Source organism: Vulpes vulpes, chromosome 9 (genome assembly GCF_048418805.1).
Source record: "Vulpes vulpes isolate BD-2025 chromosome 9, VulVul3, whole genome shotgun sequence".
Taxonomy (NCBI): Eukaryota; Metazoa; Chordata; class Mammalia; order Carnivora; family Canidae; genus Vulpes; species Vulpes vulpes.
The window spans coordinates 110,081,262-110,107,813 of NC_132788.1; the positions used below are offsets into that span (position 1 = coordinate 110,081,262).

Genomic DNA, 26,552 nt, shown 5'->3' on the forward strand with positions numbered 1-26,552 from the left:
AACCAGTACCCTAACTCTAATCCTAACCCTAAACCGTAACCTAACACTAACCCTAACCCTAAACTTCACCCTAACCCGAAACCTAACCCTAACCCTAACCCATAACCTAACCCTAACCCTGACACTAACCCGTACCCTAACCATAACACTAACCCTAACCAGTACCTAACCCTAACCCTCACCCTAACCAGTACCATAACCCTAACTCTAACCCTAACCCTAACCATAACCCGTATCCAAAACCTAACTCTAACCTTAAACCTAACCGTAAACTATACCCTAACCCTAACCCTCAGCCTATCCCTAACCAGAGCCCTATCCCTAACCTTAACCCTAACCCTAATCCTAACCCGTTCCCCAACCCTCATCCTAATCCTAACCCTAACTCGTACCCTAAACTTAACCCTAAGCCTAACCATTACCGTAACCAGTACAGTAACATGTACCCAAATCCTAACCCTAACCCGTTACCTAACCGTAACCCTAAACATAACCCTGACCTGTACCGTAACCCGTACCCTAACCCTAACCATAACCCGTAACTTAACCCTAACCCTACCCTAACCTGTACCCTGTCACTAATCCTAACCCTAACCCGTACCCTAAGCCGTAAACTAAACCTAACCCTAACCCGTTCCCTAACCCGTACCCTAAACCTAAACCTAAACCTAACCCTAAACGTAACCCGTACTCTAAATGAAACCAGTACCCTACCCTAACCCTAACACTAACCCTAACCCGTCCCCTTACCCTAACCCGTACCCGTACCCCTACCCTAACACTAACCCTCACACTAACCCTATGCCTAACCCGTACCCTAACACTAATTCGAACCCTAACCCTAACCCTAACCCGTACCCTAACACTAATCCTAACCCTAAACCTAACCCTTACCAGTTACCGAAACCTAACCCTAACCCTAACCCTAACCCTGACCCGTAACCTAAACCTAACCCTAACCCATACCCTAACCCTAACCCTAAACCTGAACCTAACCCTAATCCTAAACCTAACACGTAACCTAACCCTATTCCTAACCCGTAACCTAACCCTAAAACTATCCCTAACCCATACCCTCAGCCGTACCCTAAACCTCACACTAACCCTAACCAGTACCCTGTCCCTAAACCTAACCCTAAACCGTATCCTAACCCTAACCCTAACCCTAAACCTAACCCTAACCAGTACCCTAACCTTATCCCTAACCATAACTCTAACCAGTACCCTAACCCTAAACCTAATCCTAAACCGTACCCTAACCCTAACCCTATCCCTAACCAGTACCCTAACCCTAACCCTAACCCTAACCCAAACCAGTACCCTAACCCTATCCCTAACCAGTACCGTAACCCGTACCCTAACCCAAACCTAACCCATTACCTAACCCTAACCCTAAATCTAAACTGTACCGTAACCCGTACCCTAACCCTAACTCTAACTGGTATCCTAACCCTAACCCTAACCCTAACCCTAGCCCTAACCCGTACCCTAACCCTAACCCTAACACTAAATAGTACCCTAACCCTAACCCTAACTCGTTCCCTAACCCATACCCTAACCCTAACACATACCCTAACACTAAACCTTACACTAACACTAACACGTATCGTAAACCTAAGCCTAACCATTACCCTAAACCTAACCCTAACCTTAACCCTAACCCGTACCCTAACCCTCACCCTAACGCTAACCCTAACCTGTAACCTTACCCTAACCCTAATCCTAACCCGTACCCTAACTCTAACCCTAAATCGTACCGTAAACATAAACCTAACCCTAACCCTATTGCTAACCCGTACCCTAACCCTAACCCTAACACTTACCCTAACCTGTACCCTAACCCGTACCCTAACTGTAACCCTTACCCGTACCCTAACCCTAACCATAACCCTAACACTAACCCTAACCTTAACCCTAACCCGTACCCTACACCTATACCTAACCCTAACCCTAACCCTAACCCCTACCCTAACCAGTACCCTAACCCTAACCCTAACCGGTACACTTTCCCTAACCCTAAACCTAACCCGTACCCTACCCTAATACTAACCCGTCCCCTAAGCTGTACACTAACCCTAACACTAACCCGTACCCTAACCCGTACCCTAAACCTAAATGTAACATTAAACCTAAACCTAACCCGTATTGTAAACTTAACCCTAAACCAAACCAGTAACCTAACCTTAACCCTAATCCTAAACCGTACCCTAACCCTAACCCTAACCCTATCCTGTTACCTAACACTAACCCTAAAGCGTATCCTAACCCTAACCCTTAACCTAACCCTTACCCTAACCCTAACCAGTTCCCTAACCCTAACCCCAGCCCTAATCCGAACCCGTACCCTAACCTTAACCCTAACCCTGACCCTAACCCTAACCCTAACTGGTATCCTAACCCTAACCCTAACCCGCACACTCACCATAACCCTAACCCGTACGCTAAAACTAACCATTACTCTAACCCTAAACCGTACCCTAACCCTAACCCTAAACAGTATCCTACCATAACCCTAAACTTAACCCTAACCCGTACCCTAACCTTAACACTAACCCTATCCCTAACCCGTACCCTTACCCTTAAACTAACCCTAACCTGTACCCTAACCCTAACCCTAACCCGTACCCTAAACCTAACCCTAACCGTAACTCTATGCCTAACCCTTACCCTAACCCTAACTCTACCACTAACCTTAACCCTAACCCTAACCCTTAACCTAAACCTATAAACCCTAACCTTAAACCTAACCTGTACCCTAACCCTAACCCTAAACCAAACCAGTACCCTAATCCTAACCCTAAACCGTAACCTATCCCTAACCTGTACCCTAAACCTAACCCTAACGCTAACCCGTACCGTAACCCTAAACCTAACCTAAACAGTACCCTAACCCTAACCCTAAGCCTAACCCGTACCCTAACCCTAACCCGTATCCTAACCCTAAACCTAACCCTAAACCTAAACCTAACCCTAACCTGTACCCGAACCCTAACCCTAACAATTACCCTAACCAGGACCCTAACCCTAACCTGAAAACTTACCCTAACCCGTACCCTAACCCTAACCCCTAACCCTAACCCTAACCCTAACCCCTAACCCCTAACCCTAACCCTAACCCTAACCCCTAACCCTAACTCATACCCTAAGCCGTACCCTAACCCTAACCCTAAAATTAACCCCTAACCCTAACCCTAACACTAACCCTAACCCTAACCCCGAACCCTAAACCCGAACCCGAACCCTAACCCTAACCCTAACCCTAGCCCTAACCCTAACCCTAACCCGAACCCGAATCCTAACCCGAACCCGAAGCCGAACCCTAACACCTAACCCTAACCAAAAGCCGAACCCGAACCCTAACCTGAACCCTAACCCTAACCCGAAGCCGAATCCGAACCCTAACTTGAACCCTAACCCTAACCCGAACCTGAACCCTATCCTGAACCCGAACCCTAAACCTAACCCTAACCCGAACCCCAACCCTAACCCTAACCCCAACCCGAACCTGAACCCCTAAACCTAACCCTAACCCTAACCCAAACCCGAACCCTAACCCCAACCCCTACCCCAACCCTAAACCGCACCCTAACCGTCACACGAAACAGAACCCGAACCTGAACCCTAAACCCAACACTAAACGTAACCCGACCCGAACCCGAAACCCAACCCGAACCCTAAACCTAACCCTATCCCTAAACCGTACCCTTTAGGGTTCGGGTTAGGGTTTGTGTTTGGTTTCATTTTAGGTCTCAGGTAAGGTTTAGGGTTCAGGTTTGTGTTGTGGTTAGGCTACCGGTTAGGTTTCGGGTTCGGGTTTGGGATGGGATTGGTGTTGGGGTTAGGTTTTGGATTAGGGCTAAGGTTAGGTTTAGGGTTAGGTTTAGGGTTCAGGTTAGCGTGGGGGTTGGGATTGAGGTTCAGGTTGGGGTTAGGGTTAGGGTGAGGGTTAGGGTAAGGGTTAGTGTTAGATTTGGGGTTCGGGTTAGCGTTAGGTTTAGGTTTGGGGTTGGGGTTGGGGTTGGGTTCGGGATAGGGTTAGGGTTGGGTTTGGGGTTACGGATAGGGTTAGGGTTACGGTTAGGTTTCGGTTTAGGGTTAGGAGTGGGGTCAGGGTTAGGGTTTGGGTTAGGGTTAGGGTTCGCGTTCGGATTAGGATGAGGGTTAGGGTTCGGGTTAGGCTTACGGTTAATGTTACGTATCGGGTTAGGGTTAGGGTTAGGGTTCGTTTTAGGGTTAGGGTTCGGTTTAGGGATAGGGTTAGGGTTGGGTTAGGGTTTGGGGTTCGAGTTGGGTTTAGGTTTCGAGTTAGTGATAGGGTTCGGTTTAGGGATCAGGTTCGGGTTAGGATTCGGGATAGGGTTAGGGTTAGGGTTCGGGTTAGGGTTAGAGTTAGGGTTAGCGTTTGGGTTAGGGTGAGGGTTCGGTTTCATGTTAGCTTCGGGTAGGAGTTCCAGTTAGGGGTAGGGTTAGGGTGCGGGTAAGGATTCGGGTTCGGGTTCGGGTTAGGGTAAGGGTTAGGATTAGGGTTCGCAGCTACTTCAACGCTGGCTTCCAAGTCTGCTTCCTTGTGAGAGCTGAGCTGAGGGGAGGACCCTCCTGCATCCTGACTGCCTGGAGACGTAGGTCCTAACATCCTTATGTTAGGTGCTGGAAGAGGTTGGTGTGAAAAGCATGTGGAAGCGACAGGCCTGTCCTCACGTGTGTCTTAGTTGAATACAGCGATTTCTAACGGCCTTCTTCAATTAGAGTGTCGCCAGGTTGTAACTCCCATGTTTCAGTGGGAAGCAGACATCTGCCTGCCAGGGATACGCACGTCTGAGAGGTGAGCTTATGGCCTGTATGTCCCACATCCTGACTGCCTGTACGGTCTGCTTCCACAGCATTTCCTTCTATGCGTGGCAGTTGCGGAGTGAGAACCAAGCATCTACCTTGTCAGTGTCGTGCCTAGTGGACAGTTGCCTCCAAGGCCTCCAGTGGATTGAGCTGATTGCTTGTACCTCCCACATGCTGACCCCTTGTACGGTTCGCTTCCAAAGGACTTCATTCGATACGAGACGCAAGTTTGGTGAGAGGCAAGTGTCTCTTAGCTGAATCCAGCGACTTCTGAGGAATTCCTCCCTCAGATTGGAGCTACATACTGACTTCCAAAGCTGAGGACCAAGTTGAATGGCGTCTCTCTGAGGAACTTCTTCTGCGAGATGAGCTGACCCGCGGTCCTGCACTGCCTGCAGATGGAGTTACGAACATCCTCCCAAGACATGTTTGTCAGAAGCTCATGGGACGCAAGGCGTAAGCTGCAGGCTTCAATGGTTGTGTCTCCAGGTGCAGTAGGGCGGTATTCACGGAACGACATGACTCACAAAGCTGCTACGTTCTCACGGCCATAAGAACGCAGCTAGTAGAAAGCTGGCTTCGATGCCTGCTTCCTTTTGAGAGCTGAACTGAAGGCAGGATACTCCCGCATCCTGACTGCCCGTAGACATCGGTCCCAACATCCCTATATTAGGTGCCGGAAGAGGTTGTGTGAAAAGCATGTGGAAGTGACAGTACCCTCCTCAAGTGAATCTGAGTACAATACAGACATTGCAAATGTCCTTGTTCAATGAGAGTGTAGCTCGCTCCTAGCTCCCACCATAATTGTCTAGCAGACATCTGCCTGCAAAGCATACACGCTTCCAAGGGTTGAGCTTATGGACTGTCCCTCCCACATTCTGCCTGCAGGTACACCTCTCTTCTAAGAGGCTTTGGCTCTTTGCGTGACTGAAGTGTTGTGTTAGGTAAGTGGAAAGTCCCGGCCCACAAGATTAGTGCCTGCAAGCTCAATCCAGCGATTTCCTAGTAATTCCTAGGTTAGTCAGTTGCTACATCCTAAGTTCCGTGCGAGAGAAGCTACCTGAACGCCTAGTCCCAAGGCAACTTACTTCTAAGAGTTGAGCTCACCCTCAGTCCCTCACAGTTGCACACTGCCTGCAGAATGAGTTTCGAACATCTGAACCAGAGCCGTGTGTCAGCGGCTTGTGAGACTCAAGTGGAATAAAGCAGACCTTGATGGTGTCTCCAGCTGCAGCAGGGTGGTTTCTTGGTACCTCCTGGCTTGGAATACAGCTCCGTTCTCAGTGCCCTAAGAACGCAGCTAGTTGAAAGCTGGCTTCTAGGCATGCTTCCTTGTGAGAGCTGAGGTCAGCACAGGACCCTCCCGCATCCTGACTGCCTGTAGACATAGGTCCCAACATCCTTATGTTAGGTGCTGGAAGAGGTTGTGTGAAAAGCATGTGGAAGTGACAGGACTCTCCTCAAGTGAATCTGAGTACAATACAGACATTGCAAACGTCCTTGTTCAATGATAGTGTAGCTCTGTCCTAGCTCCCATCAAGAAGTGTGTAGCAGACATCTGCCTGCAAAGCATACACACTTCCGAGAGTTGAGCTTGTGGCCTATCCCTCCCACATCCTGACTGCCTGTACAGTTCGCTTCCACAGCATTTCGTTCTACGCTGGACAGGAGCAGAGAGAGAACCAAGTGACTGGCTTGTCAATTTCACGCCTAGCAGACAGCTGCCTCCAAGGCATGCACACTCCTTTGGGTTGAGCTTATGGCTTCAACCTCCCACATGCTGACCGCCTGTACCCTTTGCAGCTAAAGGATTTCGTTGGATACGGGATGCAACTTTTGGGGGAGGCAAGTGTCTCTTAGCTCAATCCAGCGACTTCTGACGAATTCCTCCGTCAGATGGGAGGTACATAGTAACTTCCAAACCTGAGTACCTAGTTGCAAGCTCTCTCTCAGGGGAGCTTCCTTCTGTGAGATGAACTGACCCGCGGTGCTTGCCAGTTCCACACTGCCTGCATATGGACTTACGAACATCCTCACTAAACATGTTTGTCAGAAGCTCATGGGACGCAAGGGGCAAGCTGCAGACCTCAAAGGTGCTGTCACTCGGTGCAGTAGAGCGGTATTCACGCAACGTCCTGACTTCCAGTGCTGCTACGTTCTCACGGCCATAAGAACGCAGCTAGTGGAAAGTTGCATTCAAGGCATGGTTCCTTTTGAGAGCTGAGCTCAACGAAGGACCCTCCCGCCTCGGGCCTCCCTGTGGTTGGAGCTGCTAACATCCTCATGTAAAGTGCAGGGAGAGGATGTGAGAAATGCATGTGGAAGTGTCAGGCCTGTCCTCATGGGAATATGAGTGGAATACAGCGATTGCTAACATCCTTGTTCAATTAGAGTGTAGCTAGGTTCTAACTCCCCTGTAGGAGTGGGGAGCAGACATCTGCCTCCCAGGCATACACACTCCTGAGAGTTGAGCTTATGGCCTTTCCCTCGCACCTCCTGCCTGCAGGTACACCTCGCTCCTAACAGGCGAGGCTCCATGCGTGACTGAAGTGTGAGAGGTAAGTGGAAAGTCCCAGCCCACAAGACTAGTGCCTCCAAGCTCAATCCAGCGATTTCCTAGTAATTCCTAGGTTAGGCTGGTGCTACATCCTATATTCCATATGAGAGAAACTAGCTGGACGCCTAGTCCAGAGGCAGCTTCCATCTGAGAGTTGAGCTCACCCTCAGTCCCTCACAGTTCCACACTGCATGCAGAATGAGTTTCGAACATCTGCACCAGAGCCGTGTGTCAGAGGCTTGTGAGACGGAAGTGGAATAAAGCAGTCCTGGATGGTGTCTCCAGCTGCATTGGAGTGGTATTCCTGGTCACTCCTGACTTAGAATACTGCTACGTTCTCAGTGCCCTAAGAACGCAGCTAGTTGAAAGCTGGCTTCTAAGCATGCTTCCTTCTGCGAGCTGAGGTCAAGGTAGGACCCTCCCGATCCTGACTCACCGTAGACGTAGGTCGCAACATCCTTATGTTAGGTGCCGGAAGAGGTTGTGTGAAAAGCATGTGGAAGTGACAGGACTCTCCTCAAGTGTATCTGATCTCAATACAGACATTGCAAACGTCCTTTTTCAATGATAGTGTAGCTCGGTCCTAGCTCCCGTCAAGAAGTGTGTAGCAGACATCTGCCTGCAAAGCAGACACACTTCCAAGAGTTGAGCTTGTGGCCTGTCCCTCCCACATCCTGACTGCATGGAGGGTTCGCTTCCACAGCATTTCGTTCTACGCGGGACAGGAGCAGAGAGAGAGAACCAAGTGACTGGCTTGTCAATTTCGCGCCTAGCAGACAGCTGCCTCCAAGGCATGCACACTCCTTTGGGTTGAGCTTATGGCTTCAACCTCCCACATGGTGACTGCCTGTACCCTTTGCAGCCATAGGATTTCGTTGGATACAGGATGCAAGTTTTGGGAGAGGCAAGTGTCTCTTAGCTCAATCCAGCGACTTCTGATGTCGCTCAGATGCCTCAGATGGGAGGTACATAGTAACTTCCAAACCTGAGTACCTAGTTGCAAGCTCTCTCTCAGGGGAGCTTCCTTCTGTGAGATGAGCTGACTCGAGGTCCTTGCCAGTTCCACACTGCCTGCACACGGATTTACGAACATCCACACTAGACATGTTTGTCAGAAGCTCATGGGACGCAAGGGGCAAGCTGCAGGCCTCACTGGTCTTAATTCACTAGGTGCAGTAGAGCGGTATTCACGCAACGTCCTGACTTCCAGTGCTGCTACGTTCTCACGGCCATAAGAACGCAGCTAGTGGAAAGCTGCTTTCGGGGCATGCTTCCTTTTGAGAGCTGAGCTCAACAAAGGACCCTCCCGTCTCGGGCCTCCCTGTGGATGGAGCTGCTAACATCCTCATGTAAAGTGCAGGGAGAGGATGTGAGAAATGCATGTGGAAGTGTAAGGTCTGCAATTCGAATCAATAATATTTGATTCAATTCTATTCATTTCGATTTTTTACCATTTGATTCGATTATTTTCCATTCAGTCAAGTATTTTCGATTCGATTCGATTACTTTCGTTTCGATTCGATTGTTTTACATTCGATTCGATTCGATTCGATTTGATTTGTTTGACTCGATTTGATTGTTTTCATTTCGAATCTCTTATTTTTGTTTCGATTCAATTATTATCGATTCAAAATGATTTTATTCGATTCGATTCAATTCGATTCCATTTGATTTTTTTCGATTCGATTCGATTCAATTCGAATTTTTCGATTCGATTCGATTCGAATTTTTTTGATTCGATTCGATTCATTTCGAATTTTTCGATTCGATTCGTTTCGATTCAATTTTTTTCGTTTCGATTCTTTTATTTTCATTTCGATTTGAAATTTTCATTTCGATTCTTTTATTTTCGTTTCGATTCGATTTTTTTCGTTTCAATTCGTTTATTTTCGTTTCGATTCGAATTCAAACGAAAATAATCGAATCCAAATGAAAATAATCGAATCGAAGCTCGGACGCAGGCAGAGTGAACAGAGGGTTCTGAGAGAAGCGGTGGAGACCCGGGGGGCCTGGGGACTCTTCTGTGGAGGCCCCTGCAGACTGGGGGGCTGGATGCTCAGCCCCAGAGCCAGAGGATCCACCGTCCCCACCCGCATACCACCCATCAGCACCCAGTCTCAGGGAGCAGCACAGTGCCACCCATTGGAGGCCAGAGGCGCTGATACCCACCCCGCCTCTGACCCCGCAGGTGATTCTCCCAGGCAGATGTTCACCTGACAATCCCATCAAGTCCCATCACCAGACCCCGCACAGACCACTTGCTGCCACCAAGTTGTCGGACCACAGAGGCTGCAGAGCTTCAGCCCTGCCAGGAAAGTAGGGTCTAGCTTCCTTTGTACTTTTTGCTTTATTTTCATTTATTTTCTTTGATTCTTTTGTATTAACTGCCTTATTTTAATTGTTATGTATGTACCTCATATATTTCTTATGTTACTTTCATGGTACTTTAATTGTGTTTCTTATTTTGGGATTTAGAATCTTTTACAAGCAGGCCAAAATAGTCTGGTGTTTTTTTTTTCCCTGGGAGAGCAGTTATTATTGTTTTTCTTGGTTTTTCTTTTTCTTCCTTTTCTGGAAAAAATAATGAGATGGAGAAATTCACCAGGAAGTGCATCAATATGATGTCTAACTACAGTTTAAAACAATGATTATAAAGATAGCAGCAGGGCTGGAAAAAGAGCACAGAAGAAAACAAGAAAATCCCTTACTGTAGAAATAAAAGAACTAAAATCTAGTCAGGGCAACATTAAAAATGCTATAACTGAGATGCAGTCCCAAGTGGCAGTCTTGAAAAAAAAAAAGGTTATGGACCACAGAGGCAGACTTAGGGAACTCAGCCACTTATTCAAACAAAAACATTCATATCATAGTAGACTCAGAACATGAAGAGAGAGAAAAGGTGGGCCTTGCATAGCCATTAGAAACAACAAATACCCACCATTTGCTTCAACGTGGATGGAACTGGAAGGTATTATGCTGAATGAAGTAAGTCAATTGGAGAAGGACAAACATTATATGTTCTCATTCATTTGGGGAATATAAATAATAGTGAACGGGTATATAAGGGAAGGGAGAAGAAAGGTGTGGGAAATATCAGAAAGGGAGACAGAACATAAAGACTCTCGGAAACGAACTAGGAGTGATGGAAGTGGAGGAGGGCGGGGAGTGGGGGTGAATGGGTGATGGGCACTTAGGGGGGCACTAGACAGGATGAGCACTGGGTGTTATTCCATACGTTGGCAAATTGAACACCAAAAAATTAATTTATTATTAAAAAAAGAAAGAAAGAAAGAGTGGCACCTGGGTGACTCAGTCAGTTAAGCTTCTGCCTTAGGCTCAGATCATGTTCCAGGTCCCTGTTCAGCAAGGAACCAGCTTCTGCCTCTCCCTCTGTCCCTCTCGCTCATTCTTTTTCACTCCTCTCTCTCTCAAAAAATAAATATCATCTTTGAAAAAGAAACAACCAAACAAACCCAGAAGTAAGAGAAATCTCCCAGGTAGAAGAATTTCAATTTGTGCAGACATTCCACCCTCAACTTGATGAGCATAGCTTTCCACTCTTAGGTGTGGAATACACATAGTAACTTCGTTCTCCAATAAATACTATCAAAACGTTAAAAAAAATAATATAATAATAATAATGATGATAATAATAATAATAAAGAATCACTTTTACTATGGAGAAAGGTGACAAACACAACCTCAGCAAATGATCAGATCTGTACTAAGACTGATATATCATGTTGATAGTATCTATCCTTTATATGAAAAATGGAAGCCTATCTCTGTATATAATCCACAAAAACAGTTCAATCATAAGATAAGCGACAGACATGTCCCAACTGAGGGAAATTTTACAAAATACCCTACTTCTCACAGTATTCCAGTTCAACAACAACAAGGAAAGGTTCAAAGACTGTTACAATCCAGAAGAGCCTAAGAAAACATGTGGACAAATGGAATGTGATATGAGGGATGGTTACTTCACAAAAACTAAGGAAATCTGAATAATGAATGGTCTTTGGTTAATGCGAATATTTTAATATTGATTCATTAGCTAATATTTGTACTGTACTTATATATGATATCAATAATTGGAGAAATTGTGTGCAAGTGCATGAGAATTCTCTGTACTATCTTCTCAATTACCCTATAAATCTTTGTTTTTTTTCCTAGTAAATAAGATTTATTTTGAAAATTGTCTTAAATGAATCAGGCTCCAAGTGTGAAGACATTTTAAGAATAGTTTAATTAACTTTTGCCTTATTCTTAAAGAGTGCTTTCGATGGGAACAAAGAAAGAATTATATATCAGAAGGAAAGAAAAAACACTTATGAACACGTATAATGTCTCCTCAACCTGAAAAGCAGGAAAGGATAATAAATAGCAAAAAAAAAAAAAAACAGATAAAAATACTTCTATTACACCATATTGCAAGTGCATTTAAAATTAGCAATGTATAACATTTATTTCCTTGACATTTCTCTTCCAAAGAGTTCACAGTGCTTCAGGGTCAGTTGAAACGGGGGAAGAATCTCAGGGAAGAATCCTTCACATAATAATAGGACCATTGGTGATAATGTCTCTCAGTTCTCTCCAAATCCATAAGGATGCATTTCCTGATGAGTGACGGAGCTGTGAAGAAAGAGATGAGAAACCCTCAGTCCTCTGATTACTTGTGTCAAAATATTTTACCCATAGTACTACGGAGAGTAAATTATCCTTATTAATAGGAAATAAGTTTCAGATTGGAATCACAGCAATCAGATGGGCAGAGAAAAAATGCTTTGACTCCCTCTTAATCTTTTAAAGACAAAGGAGAGCTTTTCTATATACAAAGTCAGTTGTCATGATAGCCTTAGGGAATAAGAGTCTGCAGCATGGAATCCCACTGCACAGCCCGGATGCCCGTGCTCCAGGTTTTCCTGATCCCAAATCCCTGGGTCTGTCCCCCAACACAGGCTGCCACCAGAGGTCATTTGCAATTGCTCTCTTAGGAGCTCGGGGGAAGGGGGAAGGAGCTAGATAGCATGGGATAGGATGCGTGGAGGTTAAGAAAATTAAGGCCATTCCACTTTAAGTTCAGCCTTAGCACACGTCCAGCCATCCCAGGCCCCTGTGAAGAAGACCTGAAATTTACATTACTTCACTTACAGGAAAAAAACAAAAGTTTACAGGTTAATATCCTAGAAAGCCCCACATGAGCATAAGAACTGAGCCCAGGCCAAGGGCAGGAATCCCCTATTGGAATAAGAACAGAGCTCAATGCCCTTGAAGGCCCCATATCAAAACGTAAACAGAACTTGAAGAAGCCCCTCTGGAGGTCCCCGAGACCAGCCCTTAAAAAGAAGCTAAAACCCACCTCGGGCTCCTCTGTGTCCGGTGTACTTGGACGCAAGCTTGATCTTGTAAACCACCCTCATGTGTTTGCATTGGTGTGGCTTCTCCGTGGTTTCTCAGATTCCCAATCTTGGGCACAGCAGTCTGAGATAAAAAAACAAAACCAAAAGAAGCTTGGACGCAGGCAGAGTGAACGCAGGTTTCTGAGAGATGCGGCGGAGATTCAGGGGCTTGGGGGCTCTTCATTGGAGGACCCTGCAGAATGGGGGGCAGGATGCTCAGCCCCAGAGCCAGAGGACCCAGCATCCCCACCCGAATCCCGCCCATCATCAACAGGCTTAGGGAGCAACACAGCGCCGCCTGCTGGAGGCCAGAGGCACTAACGCCCACCTTGCCTCTGACCCTGCAGGTGCATCTCCCAGGCAGATGTGCACCTGACAATCAGCGCCAAGGCCCACCCCTGACCCCACACAGACCACTCGCTGCCACCAAGTTGTTGGACCACAGAGGCTGCAGAGCTTCCGCTCTGCCAGGAAAGTAGGGTCTAGCTTCCTCCGTACTTTGTGCTTTATTTTCATTTATTTTCTTTGATTCTTTTGTATTAATTGCCTTATTTTAATTTTTATGTATGTATACCATATATATTTCCTATGTTTACTTTCATGGTACTTTAATTGTGTTTCTTATTTTGGGATTTAGAATCTTTTAACAAGCAGGCCAAAATAATCTGCTGTTTCTTTGGGGAGGGCAGTTGTTATTGTTTTTCTTGGTTTTTCTTTTTCTTCCTTCTTTCTTTTTTGGAAAACATAAAGAGATGGAGAAATTCACCTCCATACAATAACATGAGGTAGTACTCACAGCCAGGAAGTTCATCAATACACATATATGTTGTCTAACTACAGTTTAAAACAATGATTATAAAGATAGCAGCTGGGCTGGAAAAAGAGCACAGAAGAAAACTAGAGAATCCCTTACTGTTGAAATAAAAGAACTAAAATCTAGTCAGGCGAACATTAAAAATACAATAACTGAGATGCAGTTCCAAGTGAAAGCCTTAAAAACAAGAAAGATTTCGGACTACATAGGGAACTCAGCCACTTATTAAAACAGAAACATTAATATCATAGGAGACTCAGAAGATGAAGAGAGAGAAAAGGTGGGCCTTGCTCAGCCATTAGAAATGACAAATACCCACCATTAGCTTCAACGTGGATGGAACTGGAAGGTATTATGCTGAGTGAAGTAAGTCAATCGGAGAAGGACAAACATGGTATGTTCTCATTCATTTGGGGAATATAGATAATAGTGAAAGGGAATATCAGGGAAGGGAGAAGGAATGTATGGGAAATATCAGAAAGGGAGACAGAACAAAAAGACTCCTGCCTCTGGGAAATGAACTTGGGGTGATGGAAGTGGAGGAGGGCGGGGGGTGGGGGTGAATGTGTGACGGGCACTGAGGGGGGGCACTAGATGGTATTAGCACTGGGTGTTATTCCATATGTTGGCAAATTGAACACCAAAAAAATTAATTTATTATAAAAAAAGAAAGAAAGAAAGAAAGAAAGAAAGAAAGAAGAAAGAAAGAAAGAAAGAAAGAAAGAAAGAAAGAAAGAAAGAAAGAAAGAGTGGCACCTGGGTGGCTTAGTCAGTTAACCTTCTGCCTTAGGCTCAGATCATATTCCAGGACCCATGGCAGGCTCTCTGTACAGCAGGAAAACAGCTTCTCCCTCTCCCTCTGCCCCTCTTGCTCATTCTTTTTCACTCCTCTCTCATTCAAAGAAATAAATATCATCTTTGAAAAAGAAACAACCAAACAAACCCAGAAGGAAGAGAAATCTCCCATGTAGAAGAATTTCAAACAATTTGTGAAGACATTCCACCCTCAAGTGGATGAGCATAGCTTCCCACTCTTATGTGTGGAATACACATAGTAACTTCCTTCTACAAAATATGTTATGAAAAACTTTAAATAATAATAATAATAATAATTAATAATAATAATAATAATAATAATAAAGAATCACTTTACAATAGGGAAAGCTCACAAACACTACCTCAGCAGGATGATCAGATCGGTACCAAGACTGATAAGTCCTGTTGATAGTATCTATTTTTTATATAATAAAAATGGCAGTATATTGCTGTATATACTCCACAAAAACAGATCAATCATGAGACAAATGAGAGACATGTCCCAACTGAGGGAAATTTTACAAAATACTCTACTTCTCAAAGTATTCCAGTTCAACAACAACAAGGAAAGGCTGAAAGACTGTCACAATCCAGAGGAGCCTAAGACAACATGAGGACAAATATAATGTGATATGAGGGATGGTTACTTAGCAAAACTAAGGAAATCTGAATAAAGAATGGTCTTTGGTTAATGCAAATATTTTAGTATTGATTCATTAGCTAATATTTGTACCATACTAATATAAGATATCAATAATTGGAGAAATTGAGTGCAAATCCATGAGAATTCTCTGTAGTATCTTCTCAATTTCCCTATAAATCTTTGATTCTTTTCTAATCAATAAGATTTATTTTGAAAATTGACTTAAAAGAATCAGGCTCCAAGGGTGAAGACATTTTTAGAATAGTTTAATTAACTTACGCCTTATTCTTAAAGAGTTCCTTCGATGGGAACAAAGTAAGAATTTTATATCAGAAAGAAAGAAAAACACTTATGAACACGTATAATGCCTCCTCCATCTGAAAAGCAGGAAAGGATAATAAATAGCAAAAATCAGACAAAAAACTTCTATTTTAATAGACACCATACAGCAAGTGCATTTCAAATCAGCAATGCAGGCATACCTGGGTGGCACCGTGGTTCAGCACCTGCCTTTGGCCCAAGGCGTGATCCTAGAGACCGAGGATCAACCCCACATGGGGCTCGCGGTGCATGGACCTGCTTCTCCCTCTGCCTGTGTCTCTGCCTCTCTCTCTCTCTCTGTATGACTATCATAAATAAATAAAAAATAAAAAAATCTTTAAAAAATTAAAAAAATAAAATAAAAATAAAATTATCAGTATATAACATTTATTTCTCTGACATTTGTCTTCCAAATAGTTCACAGTGTTTCAGTGTCAGTTGAAATAGGGGAAGAATCTCGGGAAGAATCCTTCACATAATAATAGGACCATTGGTAATTGGTAATGATGTCTCTCAGTTCTTTCCAAGTCCATAAAGATGTATTTCCTGATGAGTGACTGAGCTGTGAAGAAAGAGATGAGAAACCCTCATCCCTCTGGATTCCTTGTGTCAGAATATTTTAACCATGGTACTACGGATAGAAAATTAACCTTATTAACAGGAAATACATCTCAGATTGGAATCTCAGCAATCAGATGGATAGAGAAAAATGCTTTGACTCGCTCTTCATCTTTTAAAGACAAAGGAGAGCTTTTGTATATACAAAGTCAGTTGTCAAGATAGCCTTAGGGAATAAGTCTGCAGGATGGAATCCCGCTGCACAGCTGGGATGCCAGCGCTCCACGTCTTCCTGATCCCCAAACCCTGGGCCTTTCCCCCAACACATGCTGCTATGCTGAAGTCATTGCAATTGCTCCCTTAAGAGCTCCAAGGAAGGGGGAAGGAGCTAGATAGGATGGGACCGGACTCATGGAGGTCGAGAAAATTAAGGTGGTTCGGGGCCCCGGGGGCTTCTCAGTAGGGAACACGGGGCTTCTGAGGCCAGGGGGAGCAACAGCAGCCAACAACACAAGGCTACATGGTTGGGTACTGGCGATGACCCCTGTGCCCCCACCCCAGGGGCCTCGGGGAAGAGGAGGCCACTAGGATAGGGCCTCCAGGGGTTGCCATGACAGCTGAACCCCAAATGGGGTGAGTGATGGCACCCTGGGAAGCAGGGGGCTGGGGTGAGGGCAGGAAGGGGACCTGGGTGCCAGGCAGCATTGCCGTGGCTGGAGCCGGACACACATCGATCCGATGGGGGTCGGATGGGTCAGAGTGACACCCACATTCGGTGCTTTATTTATTTCTAAATTCTATGCATTTTATTTGAGACAATTTGCAATTTGTAAACATACATAGTATGATGACCCCCAGATAATGTCCCCGGTCCAGCCAGGGCCCTGCACTGACCACACGGAGCCCCAGGGGCAGGTGCCACGGCAAACCCCAGACTGGGGTCACCTTTATCTGCAGACGTCTCCGTGGGCGGAGAGAAAGGGGATACCTTGTGTCCACCGGCCCGACACACCATCCCCCTCATTCCCCACACCCACACCATCCCACTACAACATCATCCCCCATAGCGTCCCCCCTACACCATCCCCCTCACATCCACACAGCCCCACACAATCCCCACCCACACTATACTCCAACACCATCCCCCCTACACCATCCCCAAACTCCACCACCATCATACCCCTGCCCCCACACCATCCACCCCCACACCATTGGCTCCCAGCAAGGACCCAGTGCAGCTGCCCTCTGTGGGACATGCTCAGCCTCCCTGGGGTTCTATGGATACTCTGCTCCCATCAGAAGCACGGGTGTCCCATTGAGTAGCCAGGGGTTGCAGGGAGGAGGGGAGGCAGGGAGCCCCGCACAGTGTGGGTGCAGGTGGGTGGAGCAGAGGACGCACTGTGCCCTGCCTCTTCCACTGTCGCTCCTGGAGGGTGGCATACCAGCCCCTAACCCAGAGGGACCTGGGTTGTCCTGGCCCCGGGCTCTGTGGGTGCTGGGGTGATTTGAGCCCCCCCGCAGGCCCAACACAAAGGCTAATGGGACAGCCCCCCATGGCCCTGGGCAGGCCTGGATTCTGGTCCCTGGGCGTACCCCACAGATCCAGGTCGCTGACCTAGTGTAGCCCTGGGGATCCCGGGACACCCCAGGGTGGGGAGAGCAGGGGTAGGCCGGTGGGCCACACCCGCACCCACACCAGGAGGCAGGCTCCTCCAGGTGCTGCGGCCCCAGGGGCCCAAGGCCGGGGTCCAGCTGCCCTGTGGCGACCAAGCACAGGAGCCCATGAGCTGCAGGTCCAGGTCATCTCTGCTGTCCTCAGAACCGTCTCTCAGCCTGAAACCTCAGGACACACGCCCCCACCCGGAGTCCACAAATGGTCCCAGGTGGGGGACTGCAGCACCCACCCCCCACCCCGTATGATTCTTGCCCTCCCCTAAAGGACAGAAAGGTCTCCGTCCCCAGGGGAAGGCTCTGACCCATTTTCTGTGGAAAATCAATAAAGTGGTGTGGTGCGAAAATGCACAGCCAGCCCGTTTCTGTGTCTCCCAGAAATCTGTGCCAGAGGGGGTGGGGAGACCCCTAGATAGGAGGACGGGGCACCATCCAGGCCCCAACCACCCCCTGTAGGTGCGCCGCCAGGCACACACAGCTGACATCCCAAAGTGCCTTCCAGGGGCGTCCAGACCCCAGGTCAGGACCCCACAGACTTTTCTGGGACTCAGCCTATGCCCCGTGGGCCAGGAGGGGCTGGGACAGAGTGACATCCAGGGAGCCTCAAGTCACCAGGGTCTGTGAAAAAAACGACCTGGGAGGTCTGTGCTCCCTCTGTCAAGGGGGCTGGGGCTAGCCAGGTTCCGGGGCAATTCCTCCCCTCCCCGCATTCCCGTGCCTGTGTGCCTGGGGCACAGAGGGCCTGTGGGGCGGTCAGCGTGGTCCTGGAAGGGATGTCAGGATAGCAGGCTCTTGTGTTGTGCCAAGATTGTGAAACCAAGAAACCACTGAGGAGCTGACACTGATGCAATCACACGAGGTTTTATTTACAAGCTCCGGCTTGGGTCCAAGTGCACCTGACACAGCGGAGCAGGGACTTGGACCCCGAGACTAAGAGGCATAGCAGCTTTATAGTGCCAGTGGCCCATGGGATACGGAGAAAGTTGCACAGTCATGTAGGTCCAAATGCAGGTGGCCGATTTAATTACACCTTACCTATTGTATCCACTTGAGCTGGCCTATTACTGTGGTCAGAATTGGCACCCAGTTTTGGTGGGTACAAAGCAGGGTTACATTGTTATGAGAGGATTTCCGATTAGGGTGTGCCCAGCAGCTCCTCTCGGGTGGGGCAGCGCCTTAAGCAATAAGCAGGTCATGTGGGGGTCATAGTGGAGGTGGCAGGTGTAGCACAAAATGGAATCAGTCCTGCTCTCCTTGTCCATGGGTAGGGGATTTTTGTTAAATTTCGTGGGTCCTACACTTGCAGCTCACTCCCCTGGTCACCCTCACCAGGTGGACAGTGGGTGCACACCTTGTGGTGCTGGATCGCTCACACCAGAGTGTGGAGGGCACCCGCTTCGGCCTACTGAGTAGAGGCTGGGTGAGCATGGGGCTTGGTCTGAAGGCCAGGCAGCACAGGGGACTGAAAAACCCCACCCCTTCCTGACCCCGACTCCCACACACAGGCAGCCCCAGGGCTGCTGGAATGTGGCGGAGTCGGACCTTCCAGCTCAGCTGACCCTACAGCGGAAAGTCACTGCAGGAGCGAGCCCCGGGTCAGCCAGGAGAGCCCAGCTAGCCGCCCAGTGCCAGCACCAGAAATGATGATGTGCCAACGATTTTGGCATTTGGGTGACCCAGTCAGAGATCAGATAGCTGCACGTGATAGCTGCATGTGATAGACACACACACCGCAAAACCAACAAGAGTCAGAATCCCCCCAATGCTGTCAAACAGCAGCCAGATGGGTTAAATACACGACACTGTGCTCCTCGATAGGATACATGGAGGACGCTATGAGCCAGGATGCAGAGGTGCTGGAGGCACAGAGATATGCCTGTTGGGTTCCAAGAAGGAGCACAGAGGGGCAGGAAGCATCCTACGGAGCGGGGGGGCCCTCTTAGGAAAGGACACCAGGTCCCTGTGAAGGCTAAGGATGGTATAATCTGTCCTCCTCTCTTTCAGCTTCTGGTTTTCCTCAATCATAATAGCAAAATTTTATTTCATTTATTTATTATTTATTTATGATAGTCACACACACACACACACACACACACACAGAGAGAGAGAGAGAGAGAGAGAGAGGCAGAGACACAGGAAGAGGGAGAAGCAGGCTCCATGCACTGGGAGCCCGACGTGGGATTCGATCCCGGGTCTCCAGGATCGCGCCCTGGGCCAAAGGTAGGTGCCAAAAAACAGTGCCACCCCGAGATCTCCTATTTTATGTGTTTAAATTTCTTTTTATTGGAGTCCAATTTGTATGAATTCTTTCTTCAGCAAGGGTGTCATTCAGCATAGAAGGAGAGATAAAGAGTTTCACGGACAGGCAAAATATAAAGGTGTTCATGACCACTAAACCAGTCCAGTAAGAAATTTTAAGAGGGACTCTTCTAGTGGGGGAAAAAAAGAGACCAAAAGCAACAAAGGCTAGAAAGGACCAGAGAACATCACCAGAAACACCAACTCTACTGGTAACACAAAAGCAGAGCTGGTTCATATCTTTCAATAATCACTCTGAATGCTGATAGGCTAAATGCTCCAATCAAAAGATATAGGGTATCAGAGTGGCTTAAAAATCATGATCCGGGATGCCTGGGTGGCTCAGGGGTTGAGCCTCTGACTTTGACTCAGGGTGTGATCCTGGAGTCTGGGATCCTTTCCCATATTGGGCCCCTGGTGGGGAGCCTGTTTTTCTCTCTGCATCATTTTCTGCCTCTCTCTCTCTCTCTCTCACTCTCTCATAAATAAAATCGTTATTAAAAAAACAAGATCCATCTGTATGCTGCCTACAAGATGCTCACCTTAGACCTATAGACACCAGCAATCAGGGGAAGGAAAATCATCTATCACGCTAATGGACATCAAAAGAAAGCTGGAGGACTCATACTTATATCAGACAAACTATATTTCAAACCAAACCCTGGGGGACATTTGGTGACTCAGGGGTTGAGCATCTGCCTTTGGCTCAGGGTGTGATCCTGGGATCCCAGGATCGAGTCCCACATTGACCTCCCTTTGGGGAGCCTGCCTCTCCCTCTGCCTATGTTTCTGCCTCTGCTTCTCTGTGTATCTCTCATGAATAAATAAAATATTTAAATTTCCAAAAAGAAAGAACAAATACTGTAAGAAGAGATGAAGAAGGGCATTATTTCATAATTAAAAAGACTATCAAGTTCAAACAACTAAATATTTATCCTGCCAACAGGGAGTACCTAAATATAGAAACCAATTAACAACAAACGTACAGGAACTCACTGATAATAATACAATGACAGGGGATTTTAACACCACTTATGGCAATGGACCGATCGACTATGCAGAAAATCAACAGGGGAACAATAGCCTTGACAAACTGGACCACAGGGACTCAACAGATATAGTCAGAACATTTCTTCCTAAAGCAGAACACACATTCCTTTCAAGTGCACATGGGACATTCTCCAGAACAGATCATATCATGGGCCACAAATCAGCCCTCAACAGGTACAACAGGTACAAGAAGGTTGATATCACACCCTGTACATTTTTGGACCATGACGCTATGAAACTCGAAGTCGACAGTAAGAAAAAACTTGGACAGACCAAAAAAACGTGGAGATTATGAACATCCTACTAGAGAATGAATGGAGCAACCAGGAAATTAATGAGGAAATTTAAAACAAATGAAAATGAAAACATGTTTCTCCAAACCTCTAGGATGTAGCAAATGCAGACCTAAGAGGGAAGTACATAGCAATACAGGCCTACCTCAAGAAACAAGAAGTCTCCAATACACAACCTAACCCTACACCTAAAGGAGCTGGCAAAGGAATAGCAAACAAAGCCTAAAGCCTACAGAAGAAGGGAAAAAATAAAGATGAGAGCAGACATAAACAATACAGAAACCACAAAACAGTTGAATGGAATAACGAAACTAAGAGCTGGTTCTTCAAAATAATTAATAAAATGGATCAATCCCTAGCCAGCCTTATCCACGAGAAAAGAGACAAGACTTAAATAAATAAAATCACAAATGAGAGAAGAGAGATCACAATCAACACCAGAAAAACAAGACAATTATAAGGGAAAACTATGAAAGACTATACGCTAACAAACTGGGAGACCTGGAAGAAATGGCCAAATCCCTAGAAATGTGCAAACAAGCAACACTGAAATAGGAAGAAACAGAAAATGTGAACAGATCCATAACTAGGAATGGAATTGAATCAGCAAGGCACCTGGTTGCCTAAGTGGTTGATCATCTGCTTTGGCTCAGATCATGATCCGGGGTCCTGGGGGATCAAGTCCCACATCTGGCTCCCTGCCTATACCTCTGCCTCTCTGTGTCTCTCATGAATTCATAAATAAAATCTTTAAAAAACAAAAAAAGATAAAAAGACGAGAAAGGACCCAAATAAAATCACAAATGAGAAAAGAGAAATAACACTAGAGAAATACAAAGGTTTATAAGAGAACATTATGAGAAATGGCTCATAATGCCAGCAGCCTCGAACGTGGAAGAAATAGATCACTTCCTAGAAATATATAACATAGCAAAAATAGAAAAGGAAGAAATTTGAACAGACAGATAACCAGCAAAGAAATTGAATCAGCAATCAAGAACCTCCCAACAGGAGACGCTTAGATCAATAGAACAAAATGGAAAGCCGAAACAAGATAGAAACCCTTAAATCTATGATCCATTAATCGACAACAAGGCAGGAAGGAATATCCAATGGCACAAAGCAGTCTCTTCAACAAACCCTAACCCTGACCCCAGGATAAGAACAAATGGTGTTGGGAAAACCAGGCAGCCACATGCAGAAGAATGAACCTGGACCCCTCTCTTATACCATATAAATTCAAAATGGATGAAAGACCTAAATGTGAGACCTGAAACCATAAAAAGAAGAAAAGATAGGAAGCACCGTCTTTGACATTGGCCATTGGATCTTCTTTCTAGATATGCCTCTGAGGCGAGGGAAACAAAAGCAGAAATACTCTCGGGGCTTCATCAAATTGAAAACCTTCCCCAAAGTGAAGGAAACAACCAAAGCTCAAAGGCAACATACAAAACGAGAGGAGATATTTGTAAACAAAACATCCAATAAAGAATTAGTATCCAAAACACATAAAGCAAATATAAATCTCAGCATCCTAAACACAAAGTATCCAACTGCAGATGGGCAGAAGACATGAATGGACTTTGTCTCTGGCAAGACATCCAGATGGCCACCAGACACACGGAAAGACACTCAGCGTCACCCATCATCAGGGAAATGCAAACCAAAACCACAGTGAGATGTCACCTGACAGCCGTCAGAATGGCTAAAATTAACAACACAAGAAACAACAGGTGTTGGTGAGGCTATGGAGAAGGGGGAGCCCCCTTACACTCCTGGTGGGCATGCGAACAGGTGCAGTCACTGTGGAAAACAGTGTGGAGGGTCCTCAAGAAGTTCAAAGTAGAGCTACCTTACAATTCCAAAACTGCACAGCTAGGTATTTACCCCGAAGATACAAAAGTAGTTTAGTAGATTCGAAGAGGGACACGCAGCCCACTGTTTGTAGCAGCGTTATCAACAACAGCCAAACTGTGCATACAGCCCAGATGTCCAACAGCAGACGAATGGGCAGAGACGATGTGGTAAATAATACACACTGCGACATCACTTGGTCATCAGAAGGGATGAAATGAAGCCATTTACAATGACGTGGGAGAGGTGGAAAGGACTTATGCTAAATGAACTCAGTCAGTCAGAGAAAGACAGATACCAAATACCATACAATTGCATTCACATGTGAAGTTTAAGAAACCAAACAAACTGGCAAAGGGGCGGAGAGTGGGATGAGAGAAGCAAACCAGGAAACACACTCTTAACCACAGAGAATAAACTAATAAATACCAGAGGAAGGTGGGGGGGATGGGGAATCAGGGGATGGGAATAGTGGAGGGCACCTGTGACCAGTACCAGCCGTTGTATCCAAGGGTTGAATCACTATGTGGTAGACCTGAAACTATATCATACTGTGTTTATAAACAGGAATTCAAGTAAAACTTTAAAATAATAATTGGTAGTATTGATGAAACATGTGCGCACAAGAGTTATCTTGTGCAACTGAAAATCCAAATAACGAGTATTTAGAGCCACAAATCCCGTCCTTACCTCAGCTCAGGAGAAGCCTGCTATGTCTATTCTGACCCCAGCAGAAGCCTGGAATTGATTCTCTGGGGAGGCCACTGACTTGGTGGACTCAGGCAATCTTTGAACCCAAAACCTAAATAGAGTGCATAAAAGTAAACTGCTGAATATACTAGAGTCCCAGTGCAGGCACATGCCAAGACCCAAACTCTAACCGTACACAACCCTAACCCTACACTTAAGCCTAATGTAAACCTAACCCTTAAACAAGACCTATCACTAATCGAAAACCAAACACAAACTCCAAGACCGAAACACATTCACTGTACCCCCCTGCCAACCCTCACCCTAAGTCCTAAACCTATTCTAAACCCTTAACCCTGACTCCTACCTTAAATCTAACCCTAACCCTAACCTCTAACTCTAACCTTAACTTAATGGACTCAAATCCTATTCCTAACCTTAACCTGTACCCTAACGCTAACCCTGTAATATTAACCCTATCTCATACCCCAAACTGTACCTTAACCGTACCCTAAAACTAACCCCTAACCCACTCCCTAACCCTCTTACCCTTTTCCAAAACCGTACCCTGACCCTGACCTGACCCTAACACCTACCCAAACACTAACCCTAACCCTAGCCCTAACCCCTATCCTAACCCTAACCCCAAACCTAGCCCTAACTTTAACCCTACTGCCTAACCCTAACCCCTAACCCCAACTCCGAGCCTAACCCCTAACCCTAACTGCAAACCTAAGCCCAACCCTAACTCTAACCATAACCCTAACACCAACTCTTAACCTCCTGCCCTAATCCCTAAAGCCTAAACCCTAACCCTAACTCTAAATCCTGTGCCTAACCCTAACCCTAACCCCTTTCCCTAATCCCTAACCCCCATCCTAACTCCTAACAACTGACCCTTACCCTTTTCCCTCCTCCTAACCTCTAATCCGTAACCATAAGCATAATCACTAACCCCTAACATCTCACCTAACCCTAACCACCAACTGTTGCCTCTCCCCTGACCGTACTATTCATTCTACCCATTCACTTACCCTGTGGTTGTGAGTAGTCCCTTCTGATGTGGACGTGGCCCCCCGCGGCGCCTCCAGAGTCCTCCAGGGGGTCCTGAGGAAGCCGGGCTCCTGAGAGTGCGGACGTGGGCCCACGTGTTCCTGAGTCATAGTCAGCGGGTTCTGAGGAGGCCGGGGCTCCTGTCACAGTAGATGCAGCCCTCAGCGTCCACAAGCCTCAACTTATGTCCTGAGGGGCCCGGGAGCTCCTGCCAGAGTGGACGCGGGCCCACCTCTTCCTGAAGCCTCCCCGCGGGTCCTGAGGCGGCCCAGGGGCTCCTGTCAGCGTGGATGCGGGCCCACATCTTCCTGAAGCCTCACCGCGGGTCCTGTGGAGACGGGCGCTCCTGTCAGCTTGAACGCGGCCCAATGTCCCCCTGAAGACTCCCCGTGTGTCCTGTGACGTCCTCCTCAGGCCTCCCGAGCACAGGCAGGCTCCTGTTAGTGCAGGCGGAAATGGCCTACTGTGCATGTGTGCCCCCTGGGTGGGGCTCTGGCTCGGGCGCCCCCTGCGTCCGGGACGCTCAGGCACTGCAAGAGGCCGGGCAGGAGGCAGCTTGCCCCCGCCAGGGCCGCACCTGCCTCCTTCCAGGCTCCAGCTGAGGCCTGTGAACTTCGGAATCATCTCACTGAAACGGAGCCCAACACCGGCTTCCCAGAAACACTTAAGGACAATGAATGGAGCCCACAGGATGCAAAATGAAATGTGGACCAGACTTTTACCACGTCCTACAAAACTCACTCAACCCTCTTCCACTGGGGCAGCCGCTCTGGAAACAGTTTGGAGGCTCCACAGGAAGTTACAAATAGAGCCACCCTGCGACCAGCAGGTGCACGGCCTAGAGCTCACTCCGAAGATACAGATGCAGTGAGACTTGGGCACCTGCACCCCGATGTCCACAGCAGCCAGGTCGACAGTAGCCACACTGTGGCCTCGGTGCCCTCGGACAGATGATGGATAAAGAGGATGGGAGATAGATGATGGTCATGGATGATAGATAGATGATAGGAATGGTACTCAGCTAGTACCGTGTCTTCAGCAAAGAGAAGGAAATCTTGCCATTTGCAATGACGTGGATAGAACTAGAGGGATCGTGTTAAGTGAAATAATTCAGTCAGGAAAGAGAATCACCATGTGGTGCCATTCATAGGAGGAATTAAAGAAGCAAAGCACATGAACATCAGTGAAGGGAAGCATAAACAAATAGGATGAACACAGATGCAGGAAATACACACTCTTAATCACAGGAAACAAACTGAGGGTCGCTGGAGGGGAGAGGGGGGATAACAGGGGACCGGCATGAAGGAGGGCACGTGACATCATGAGCACTGCTGTTTTCTCCAACTGGTGAATCCCTGAATTCTTCCTCTGAAAGTATAATACACTATACGTTAATTAATTGGGTTTAAATTAAATTAAGTTAAAAAAAATCAGTTGTATCAGAGCCCATTTCCTTCTGGACTCTCTGTTCTGCTCCTTCAGCTTATGCCGGGACCACCCCCTGTGGGTCTGGTTTAAGTCAGCGCCATGCCTCGTCCATGGCCCAGCCCAGGGCTAGAACTCATGACCTTGAGATCAGGACTGGAGGTGAGGGCAGGAGTTGGATACTTAACCAACGGAGCCAGCCGGGGGCCTGAAAACCACACTGCTTTCTCCTGTGTCTCTGTGACATCGTTTGAAAGAGGAAAGTGCTGCGTCC

The 26,552-nt window shown here is 46.8% G+C and overlaps 1 protein-coding gene across 1 annotated transcript in view; it reads right to left on the reverse strand.

Moving 5' to 3' along the window:
- Positions 1 to 11,616: 11,616 nt before the first annotated feature.
- Positions 11,617 to 26,552, reverse strand: part of LOC140594022 (uncharacterized) — a 90,499-nt gene continuing 75,563 nt past the window's right edge. Inside the window, exons 3-4 of the mRNA XM_072722149.1 lie at positions 12,753 to 12,874; positions 11,617 to 12,025 (exon numbers count right to left, since the gene is read on the reverse strand). The gene's annotated coding sequence lies outside the window, so the exon portion shown is untranslated. The remainder of the gene's footprint in view (positions 12,026 to 12,752; positions 12,875 to 26,552) is intronic.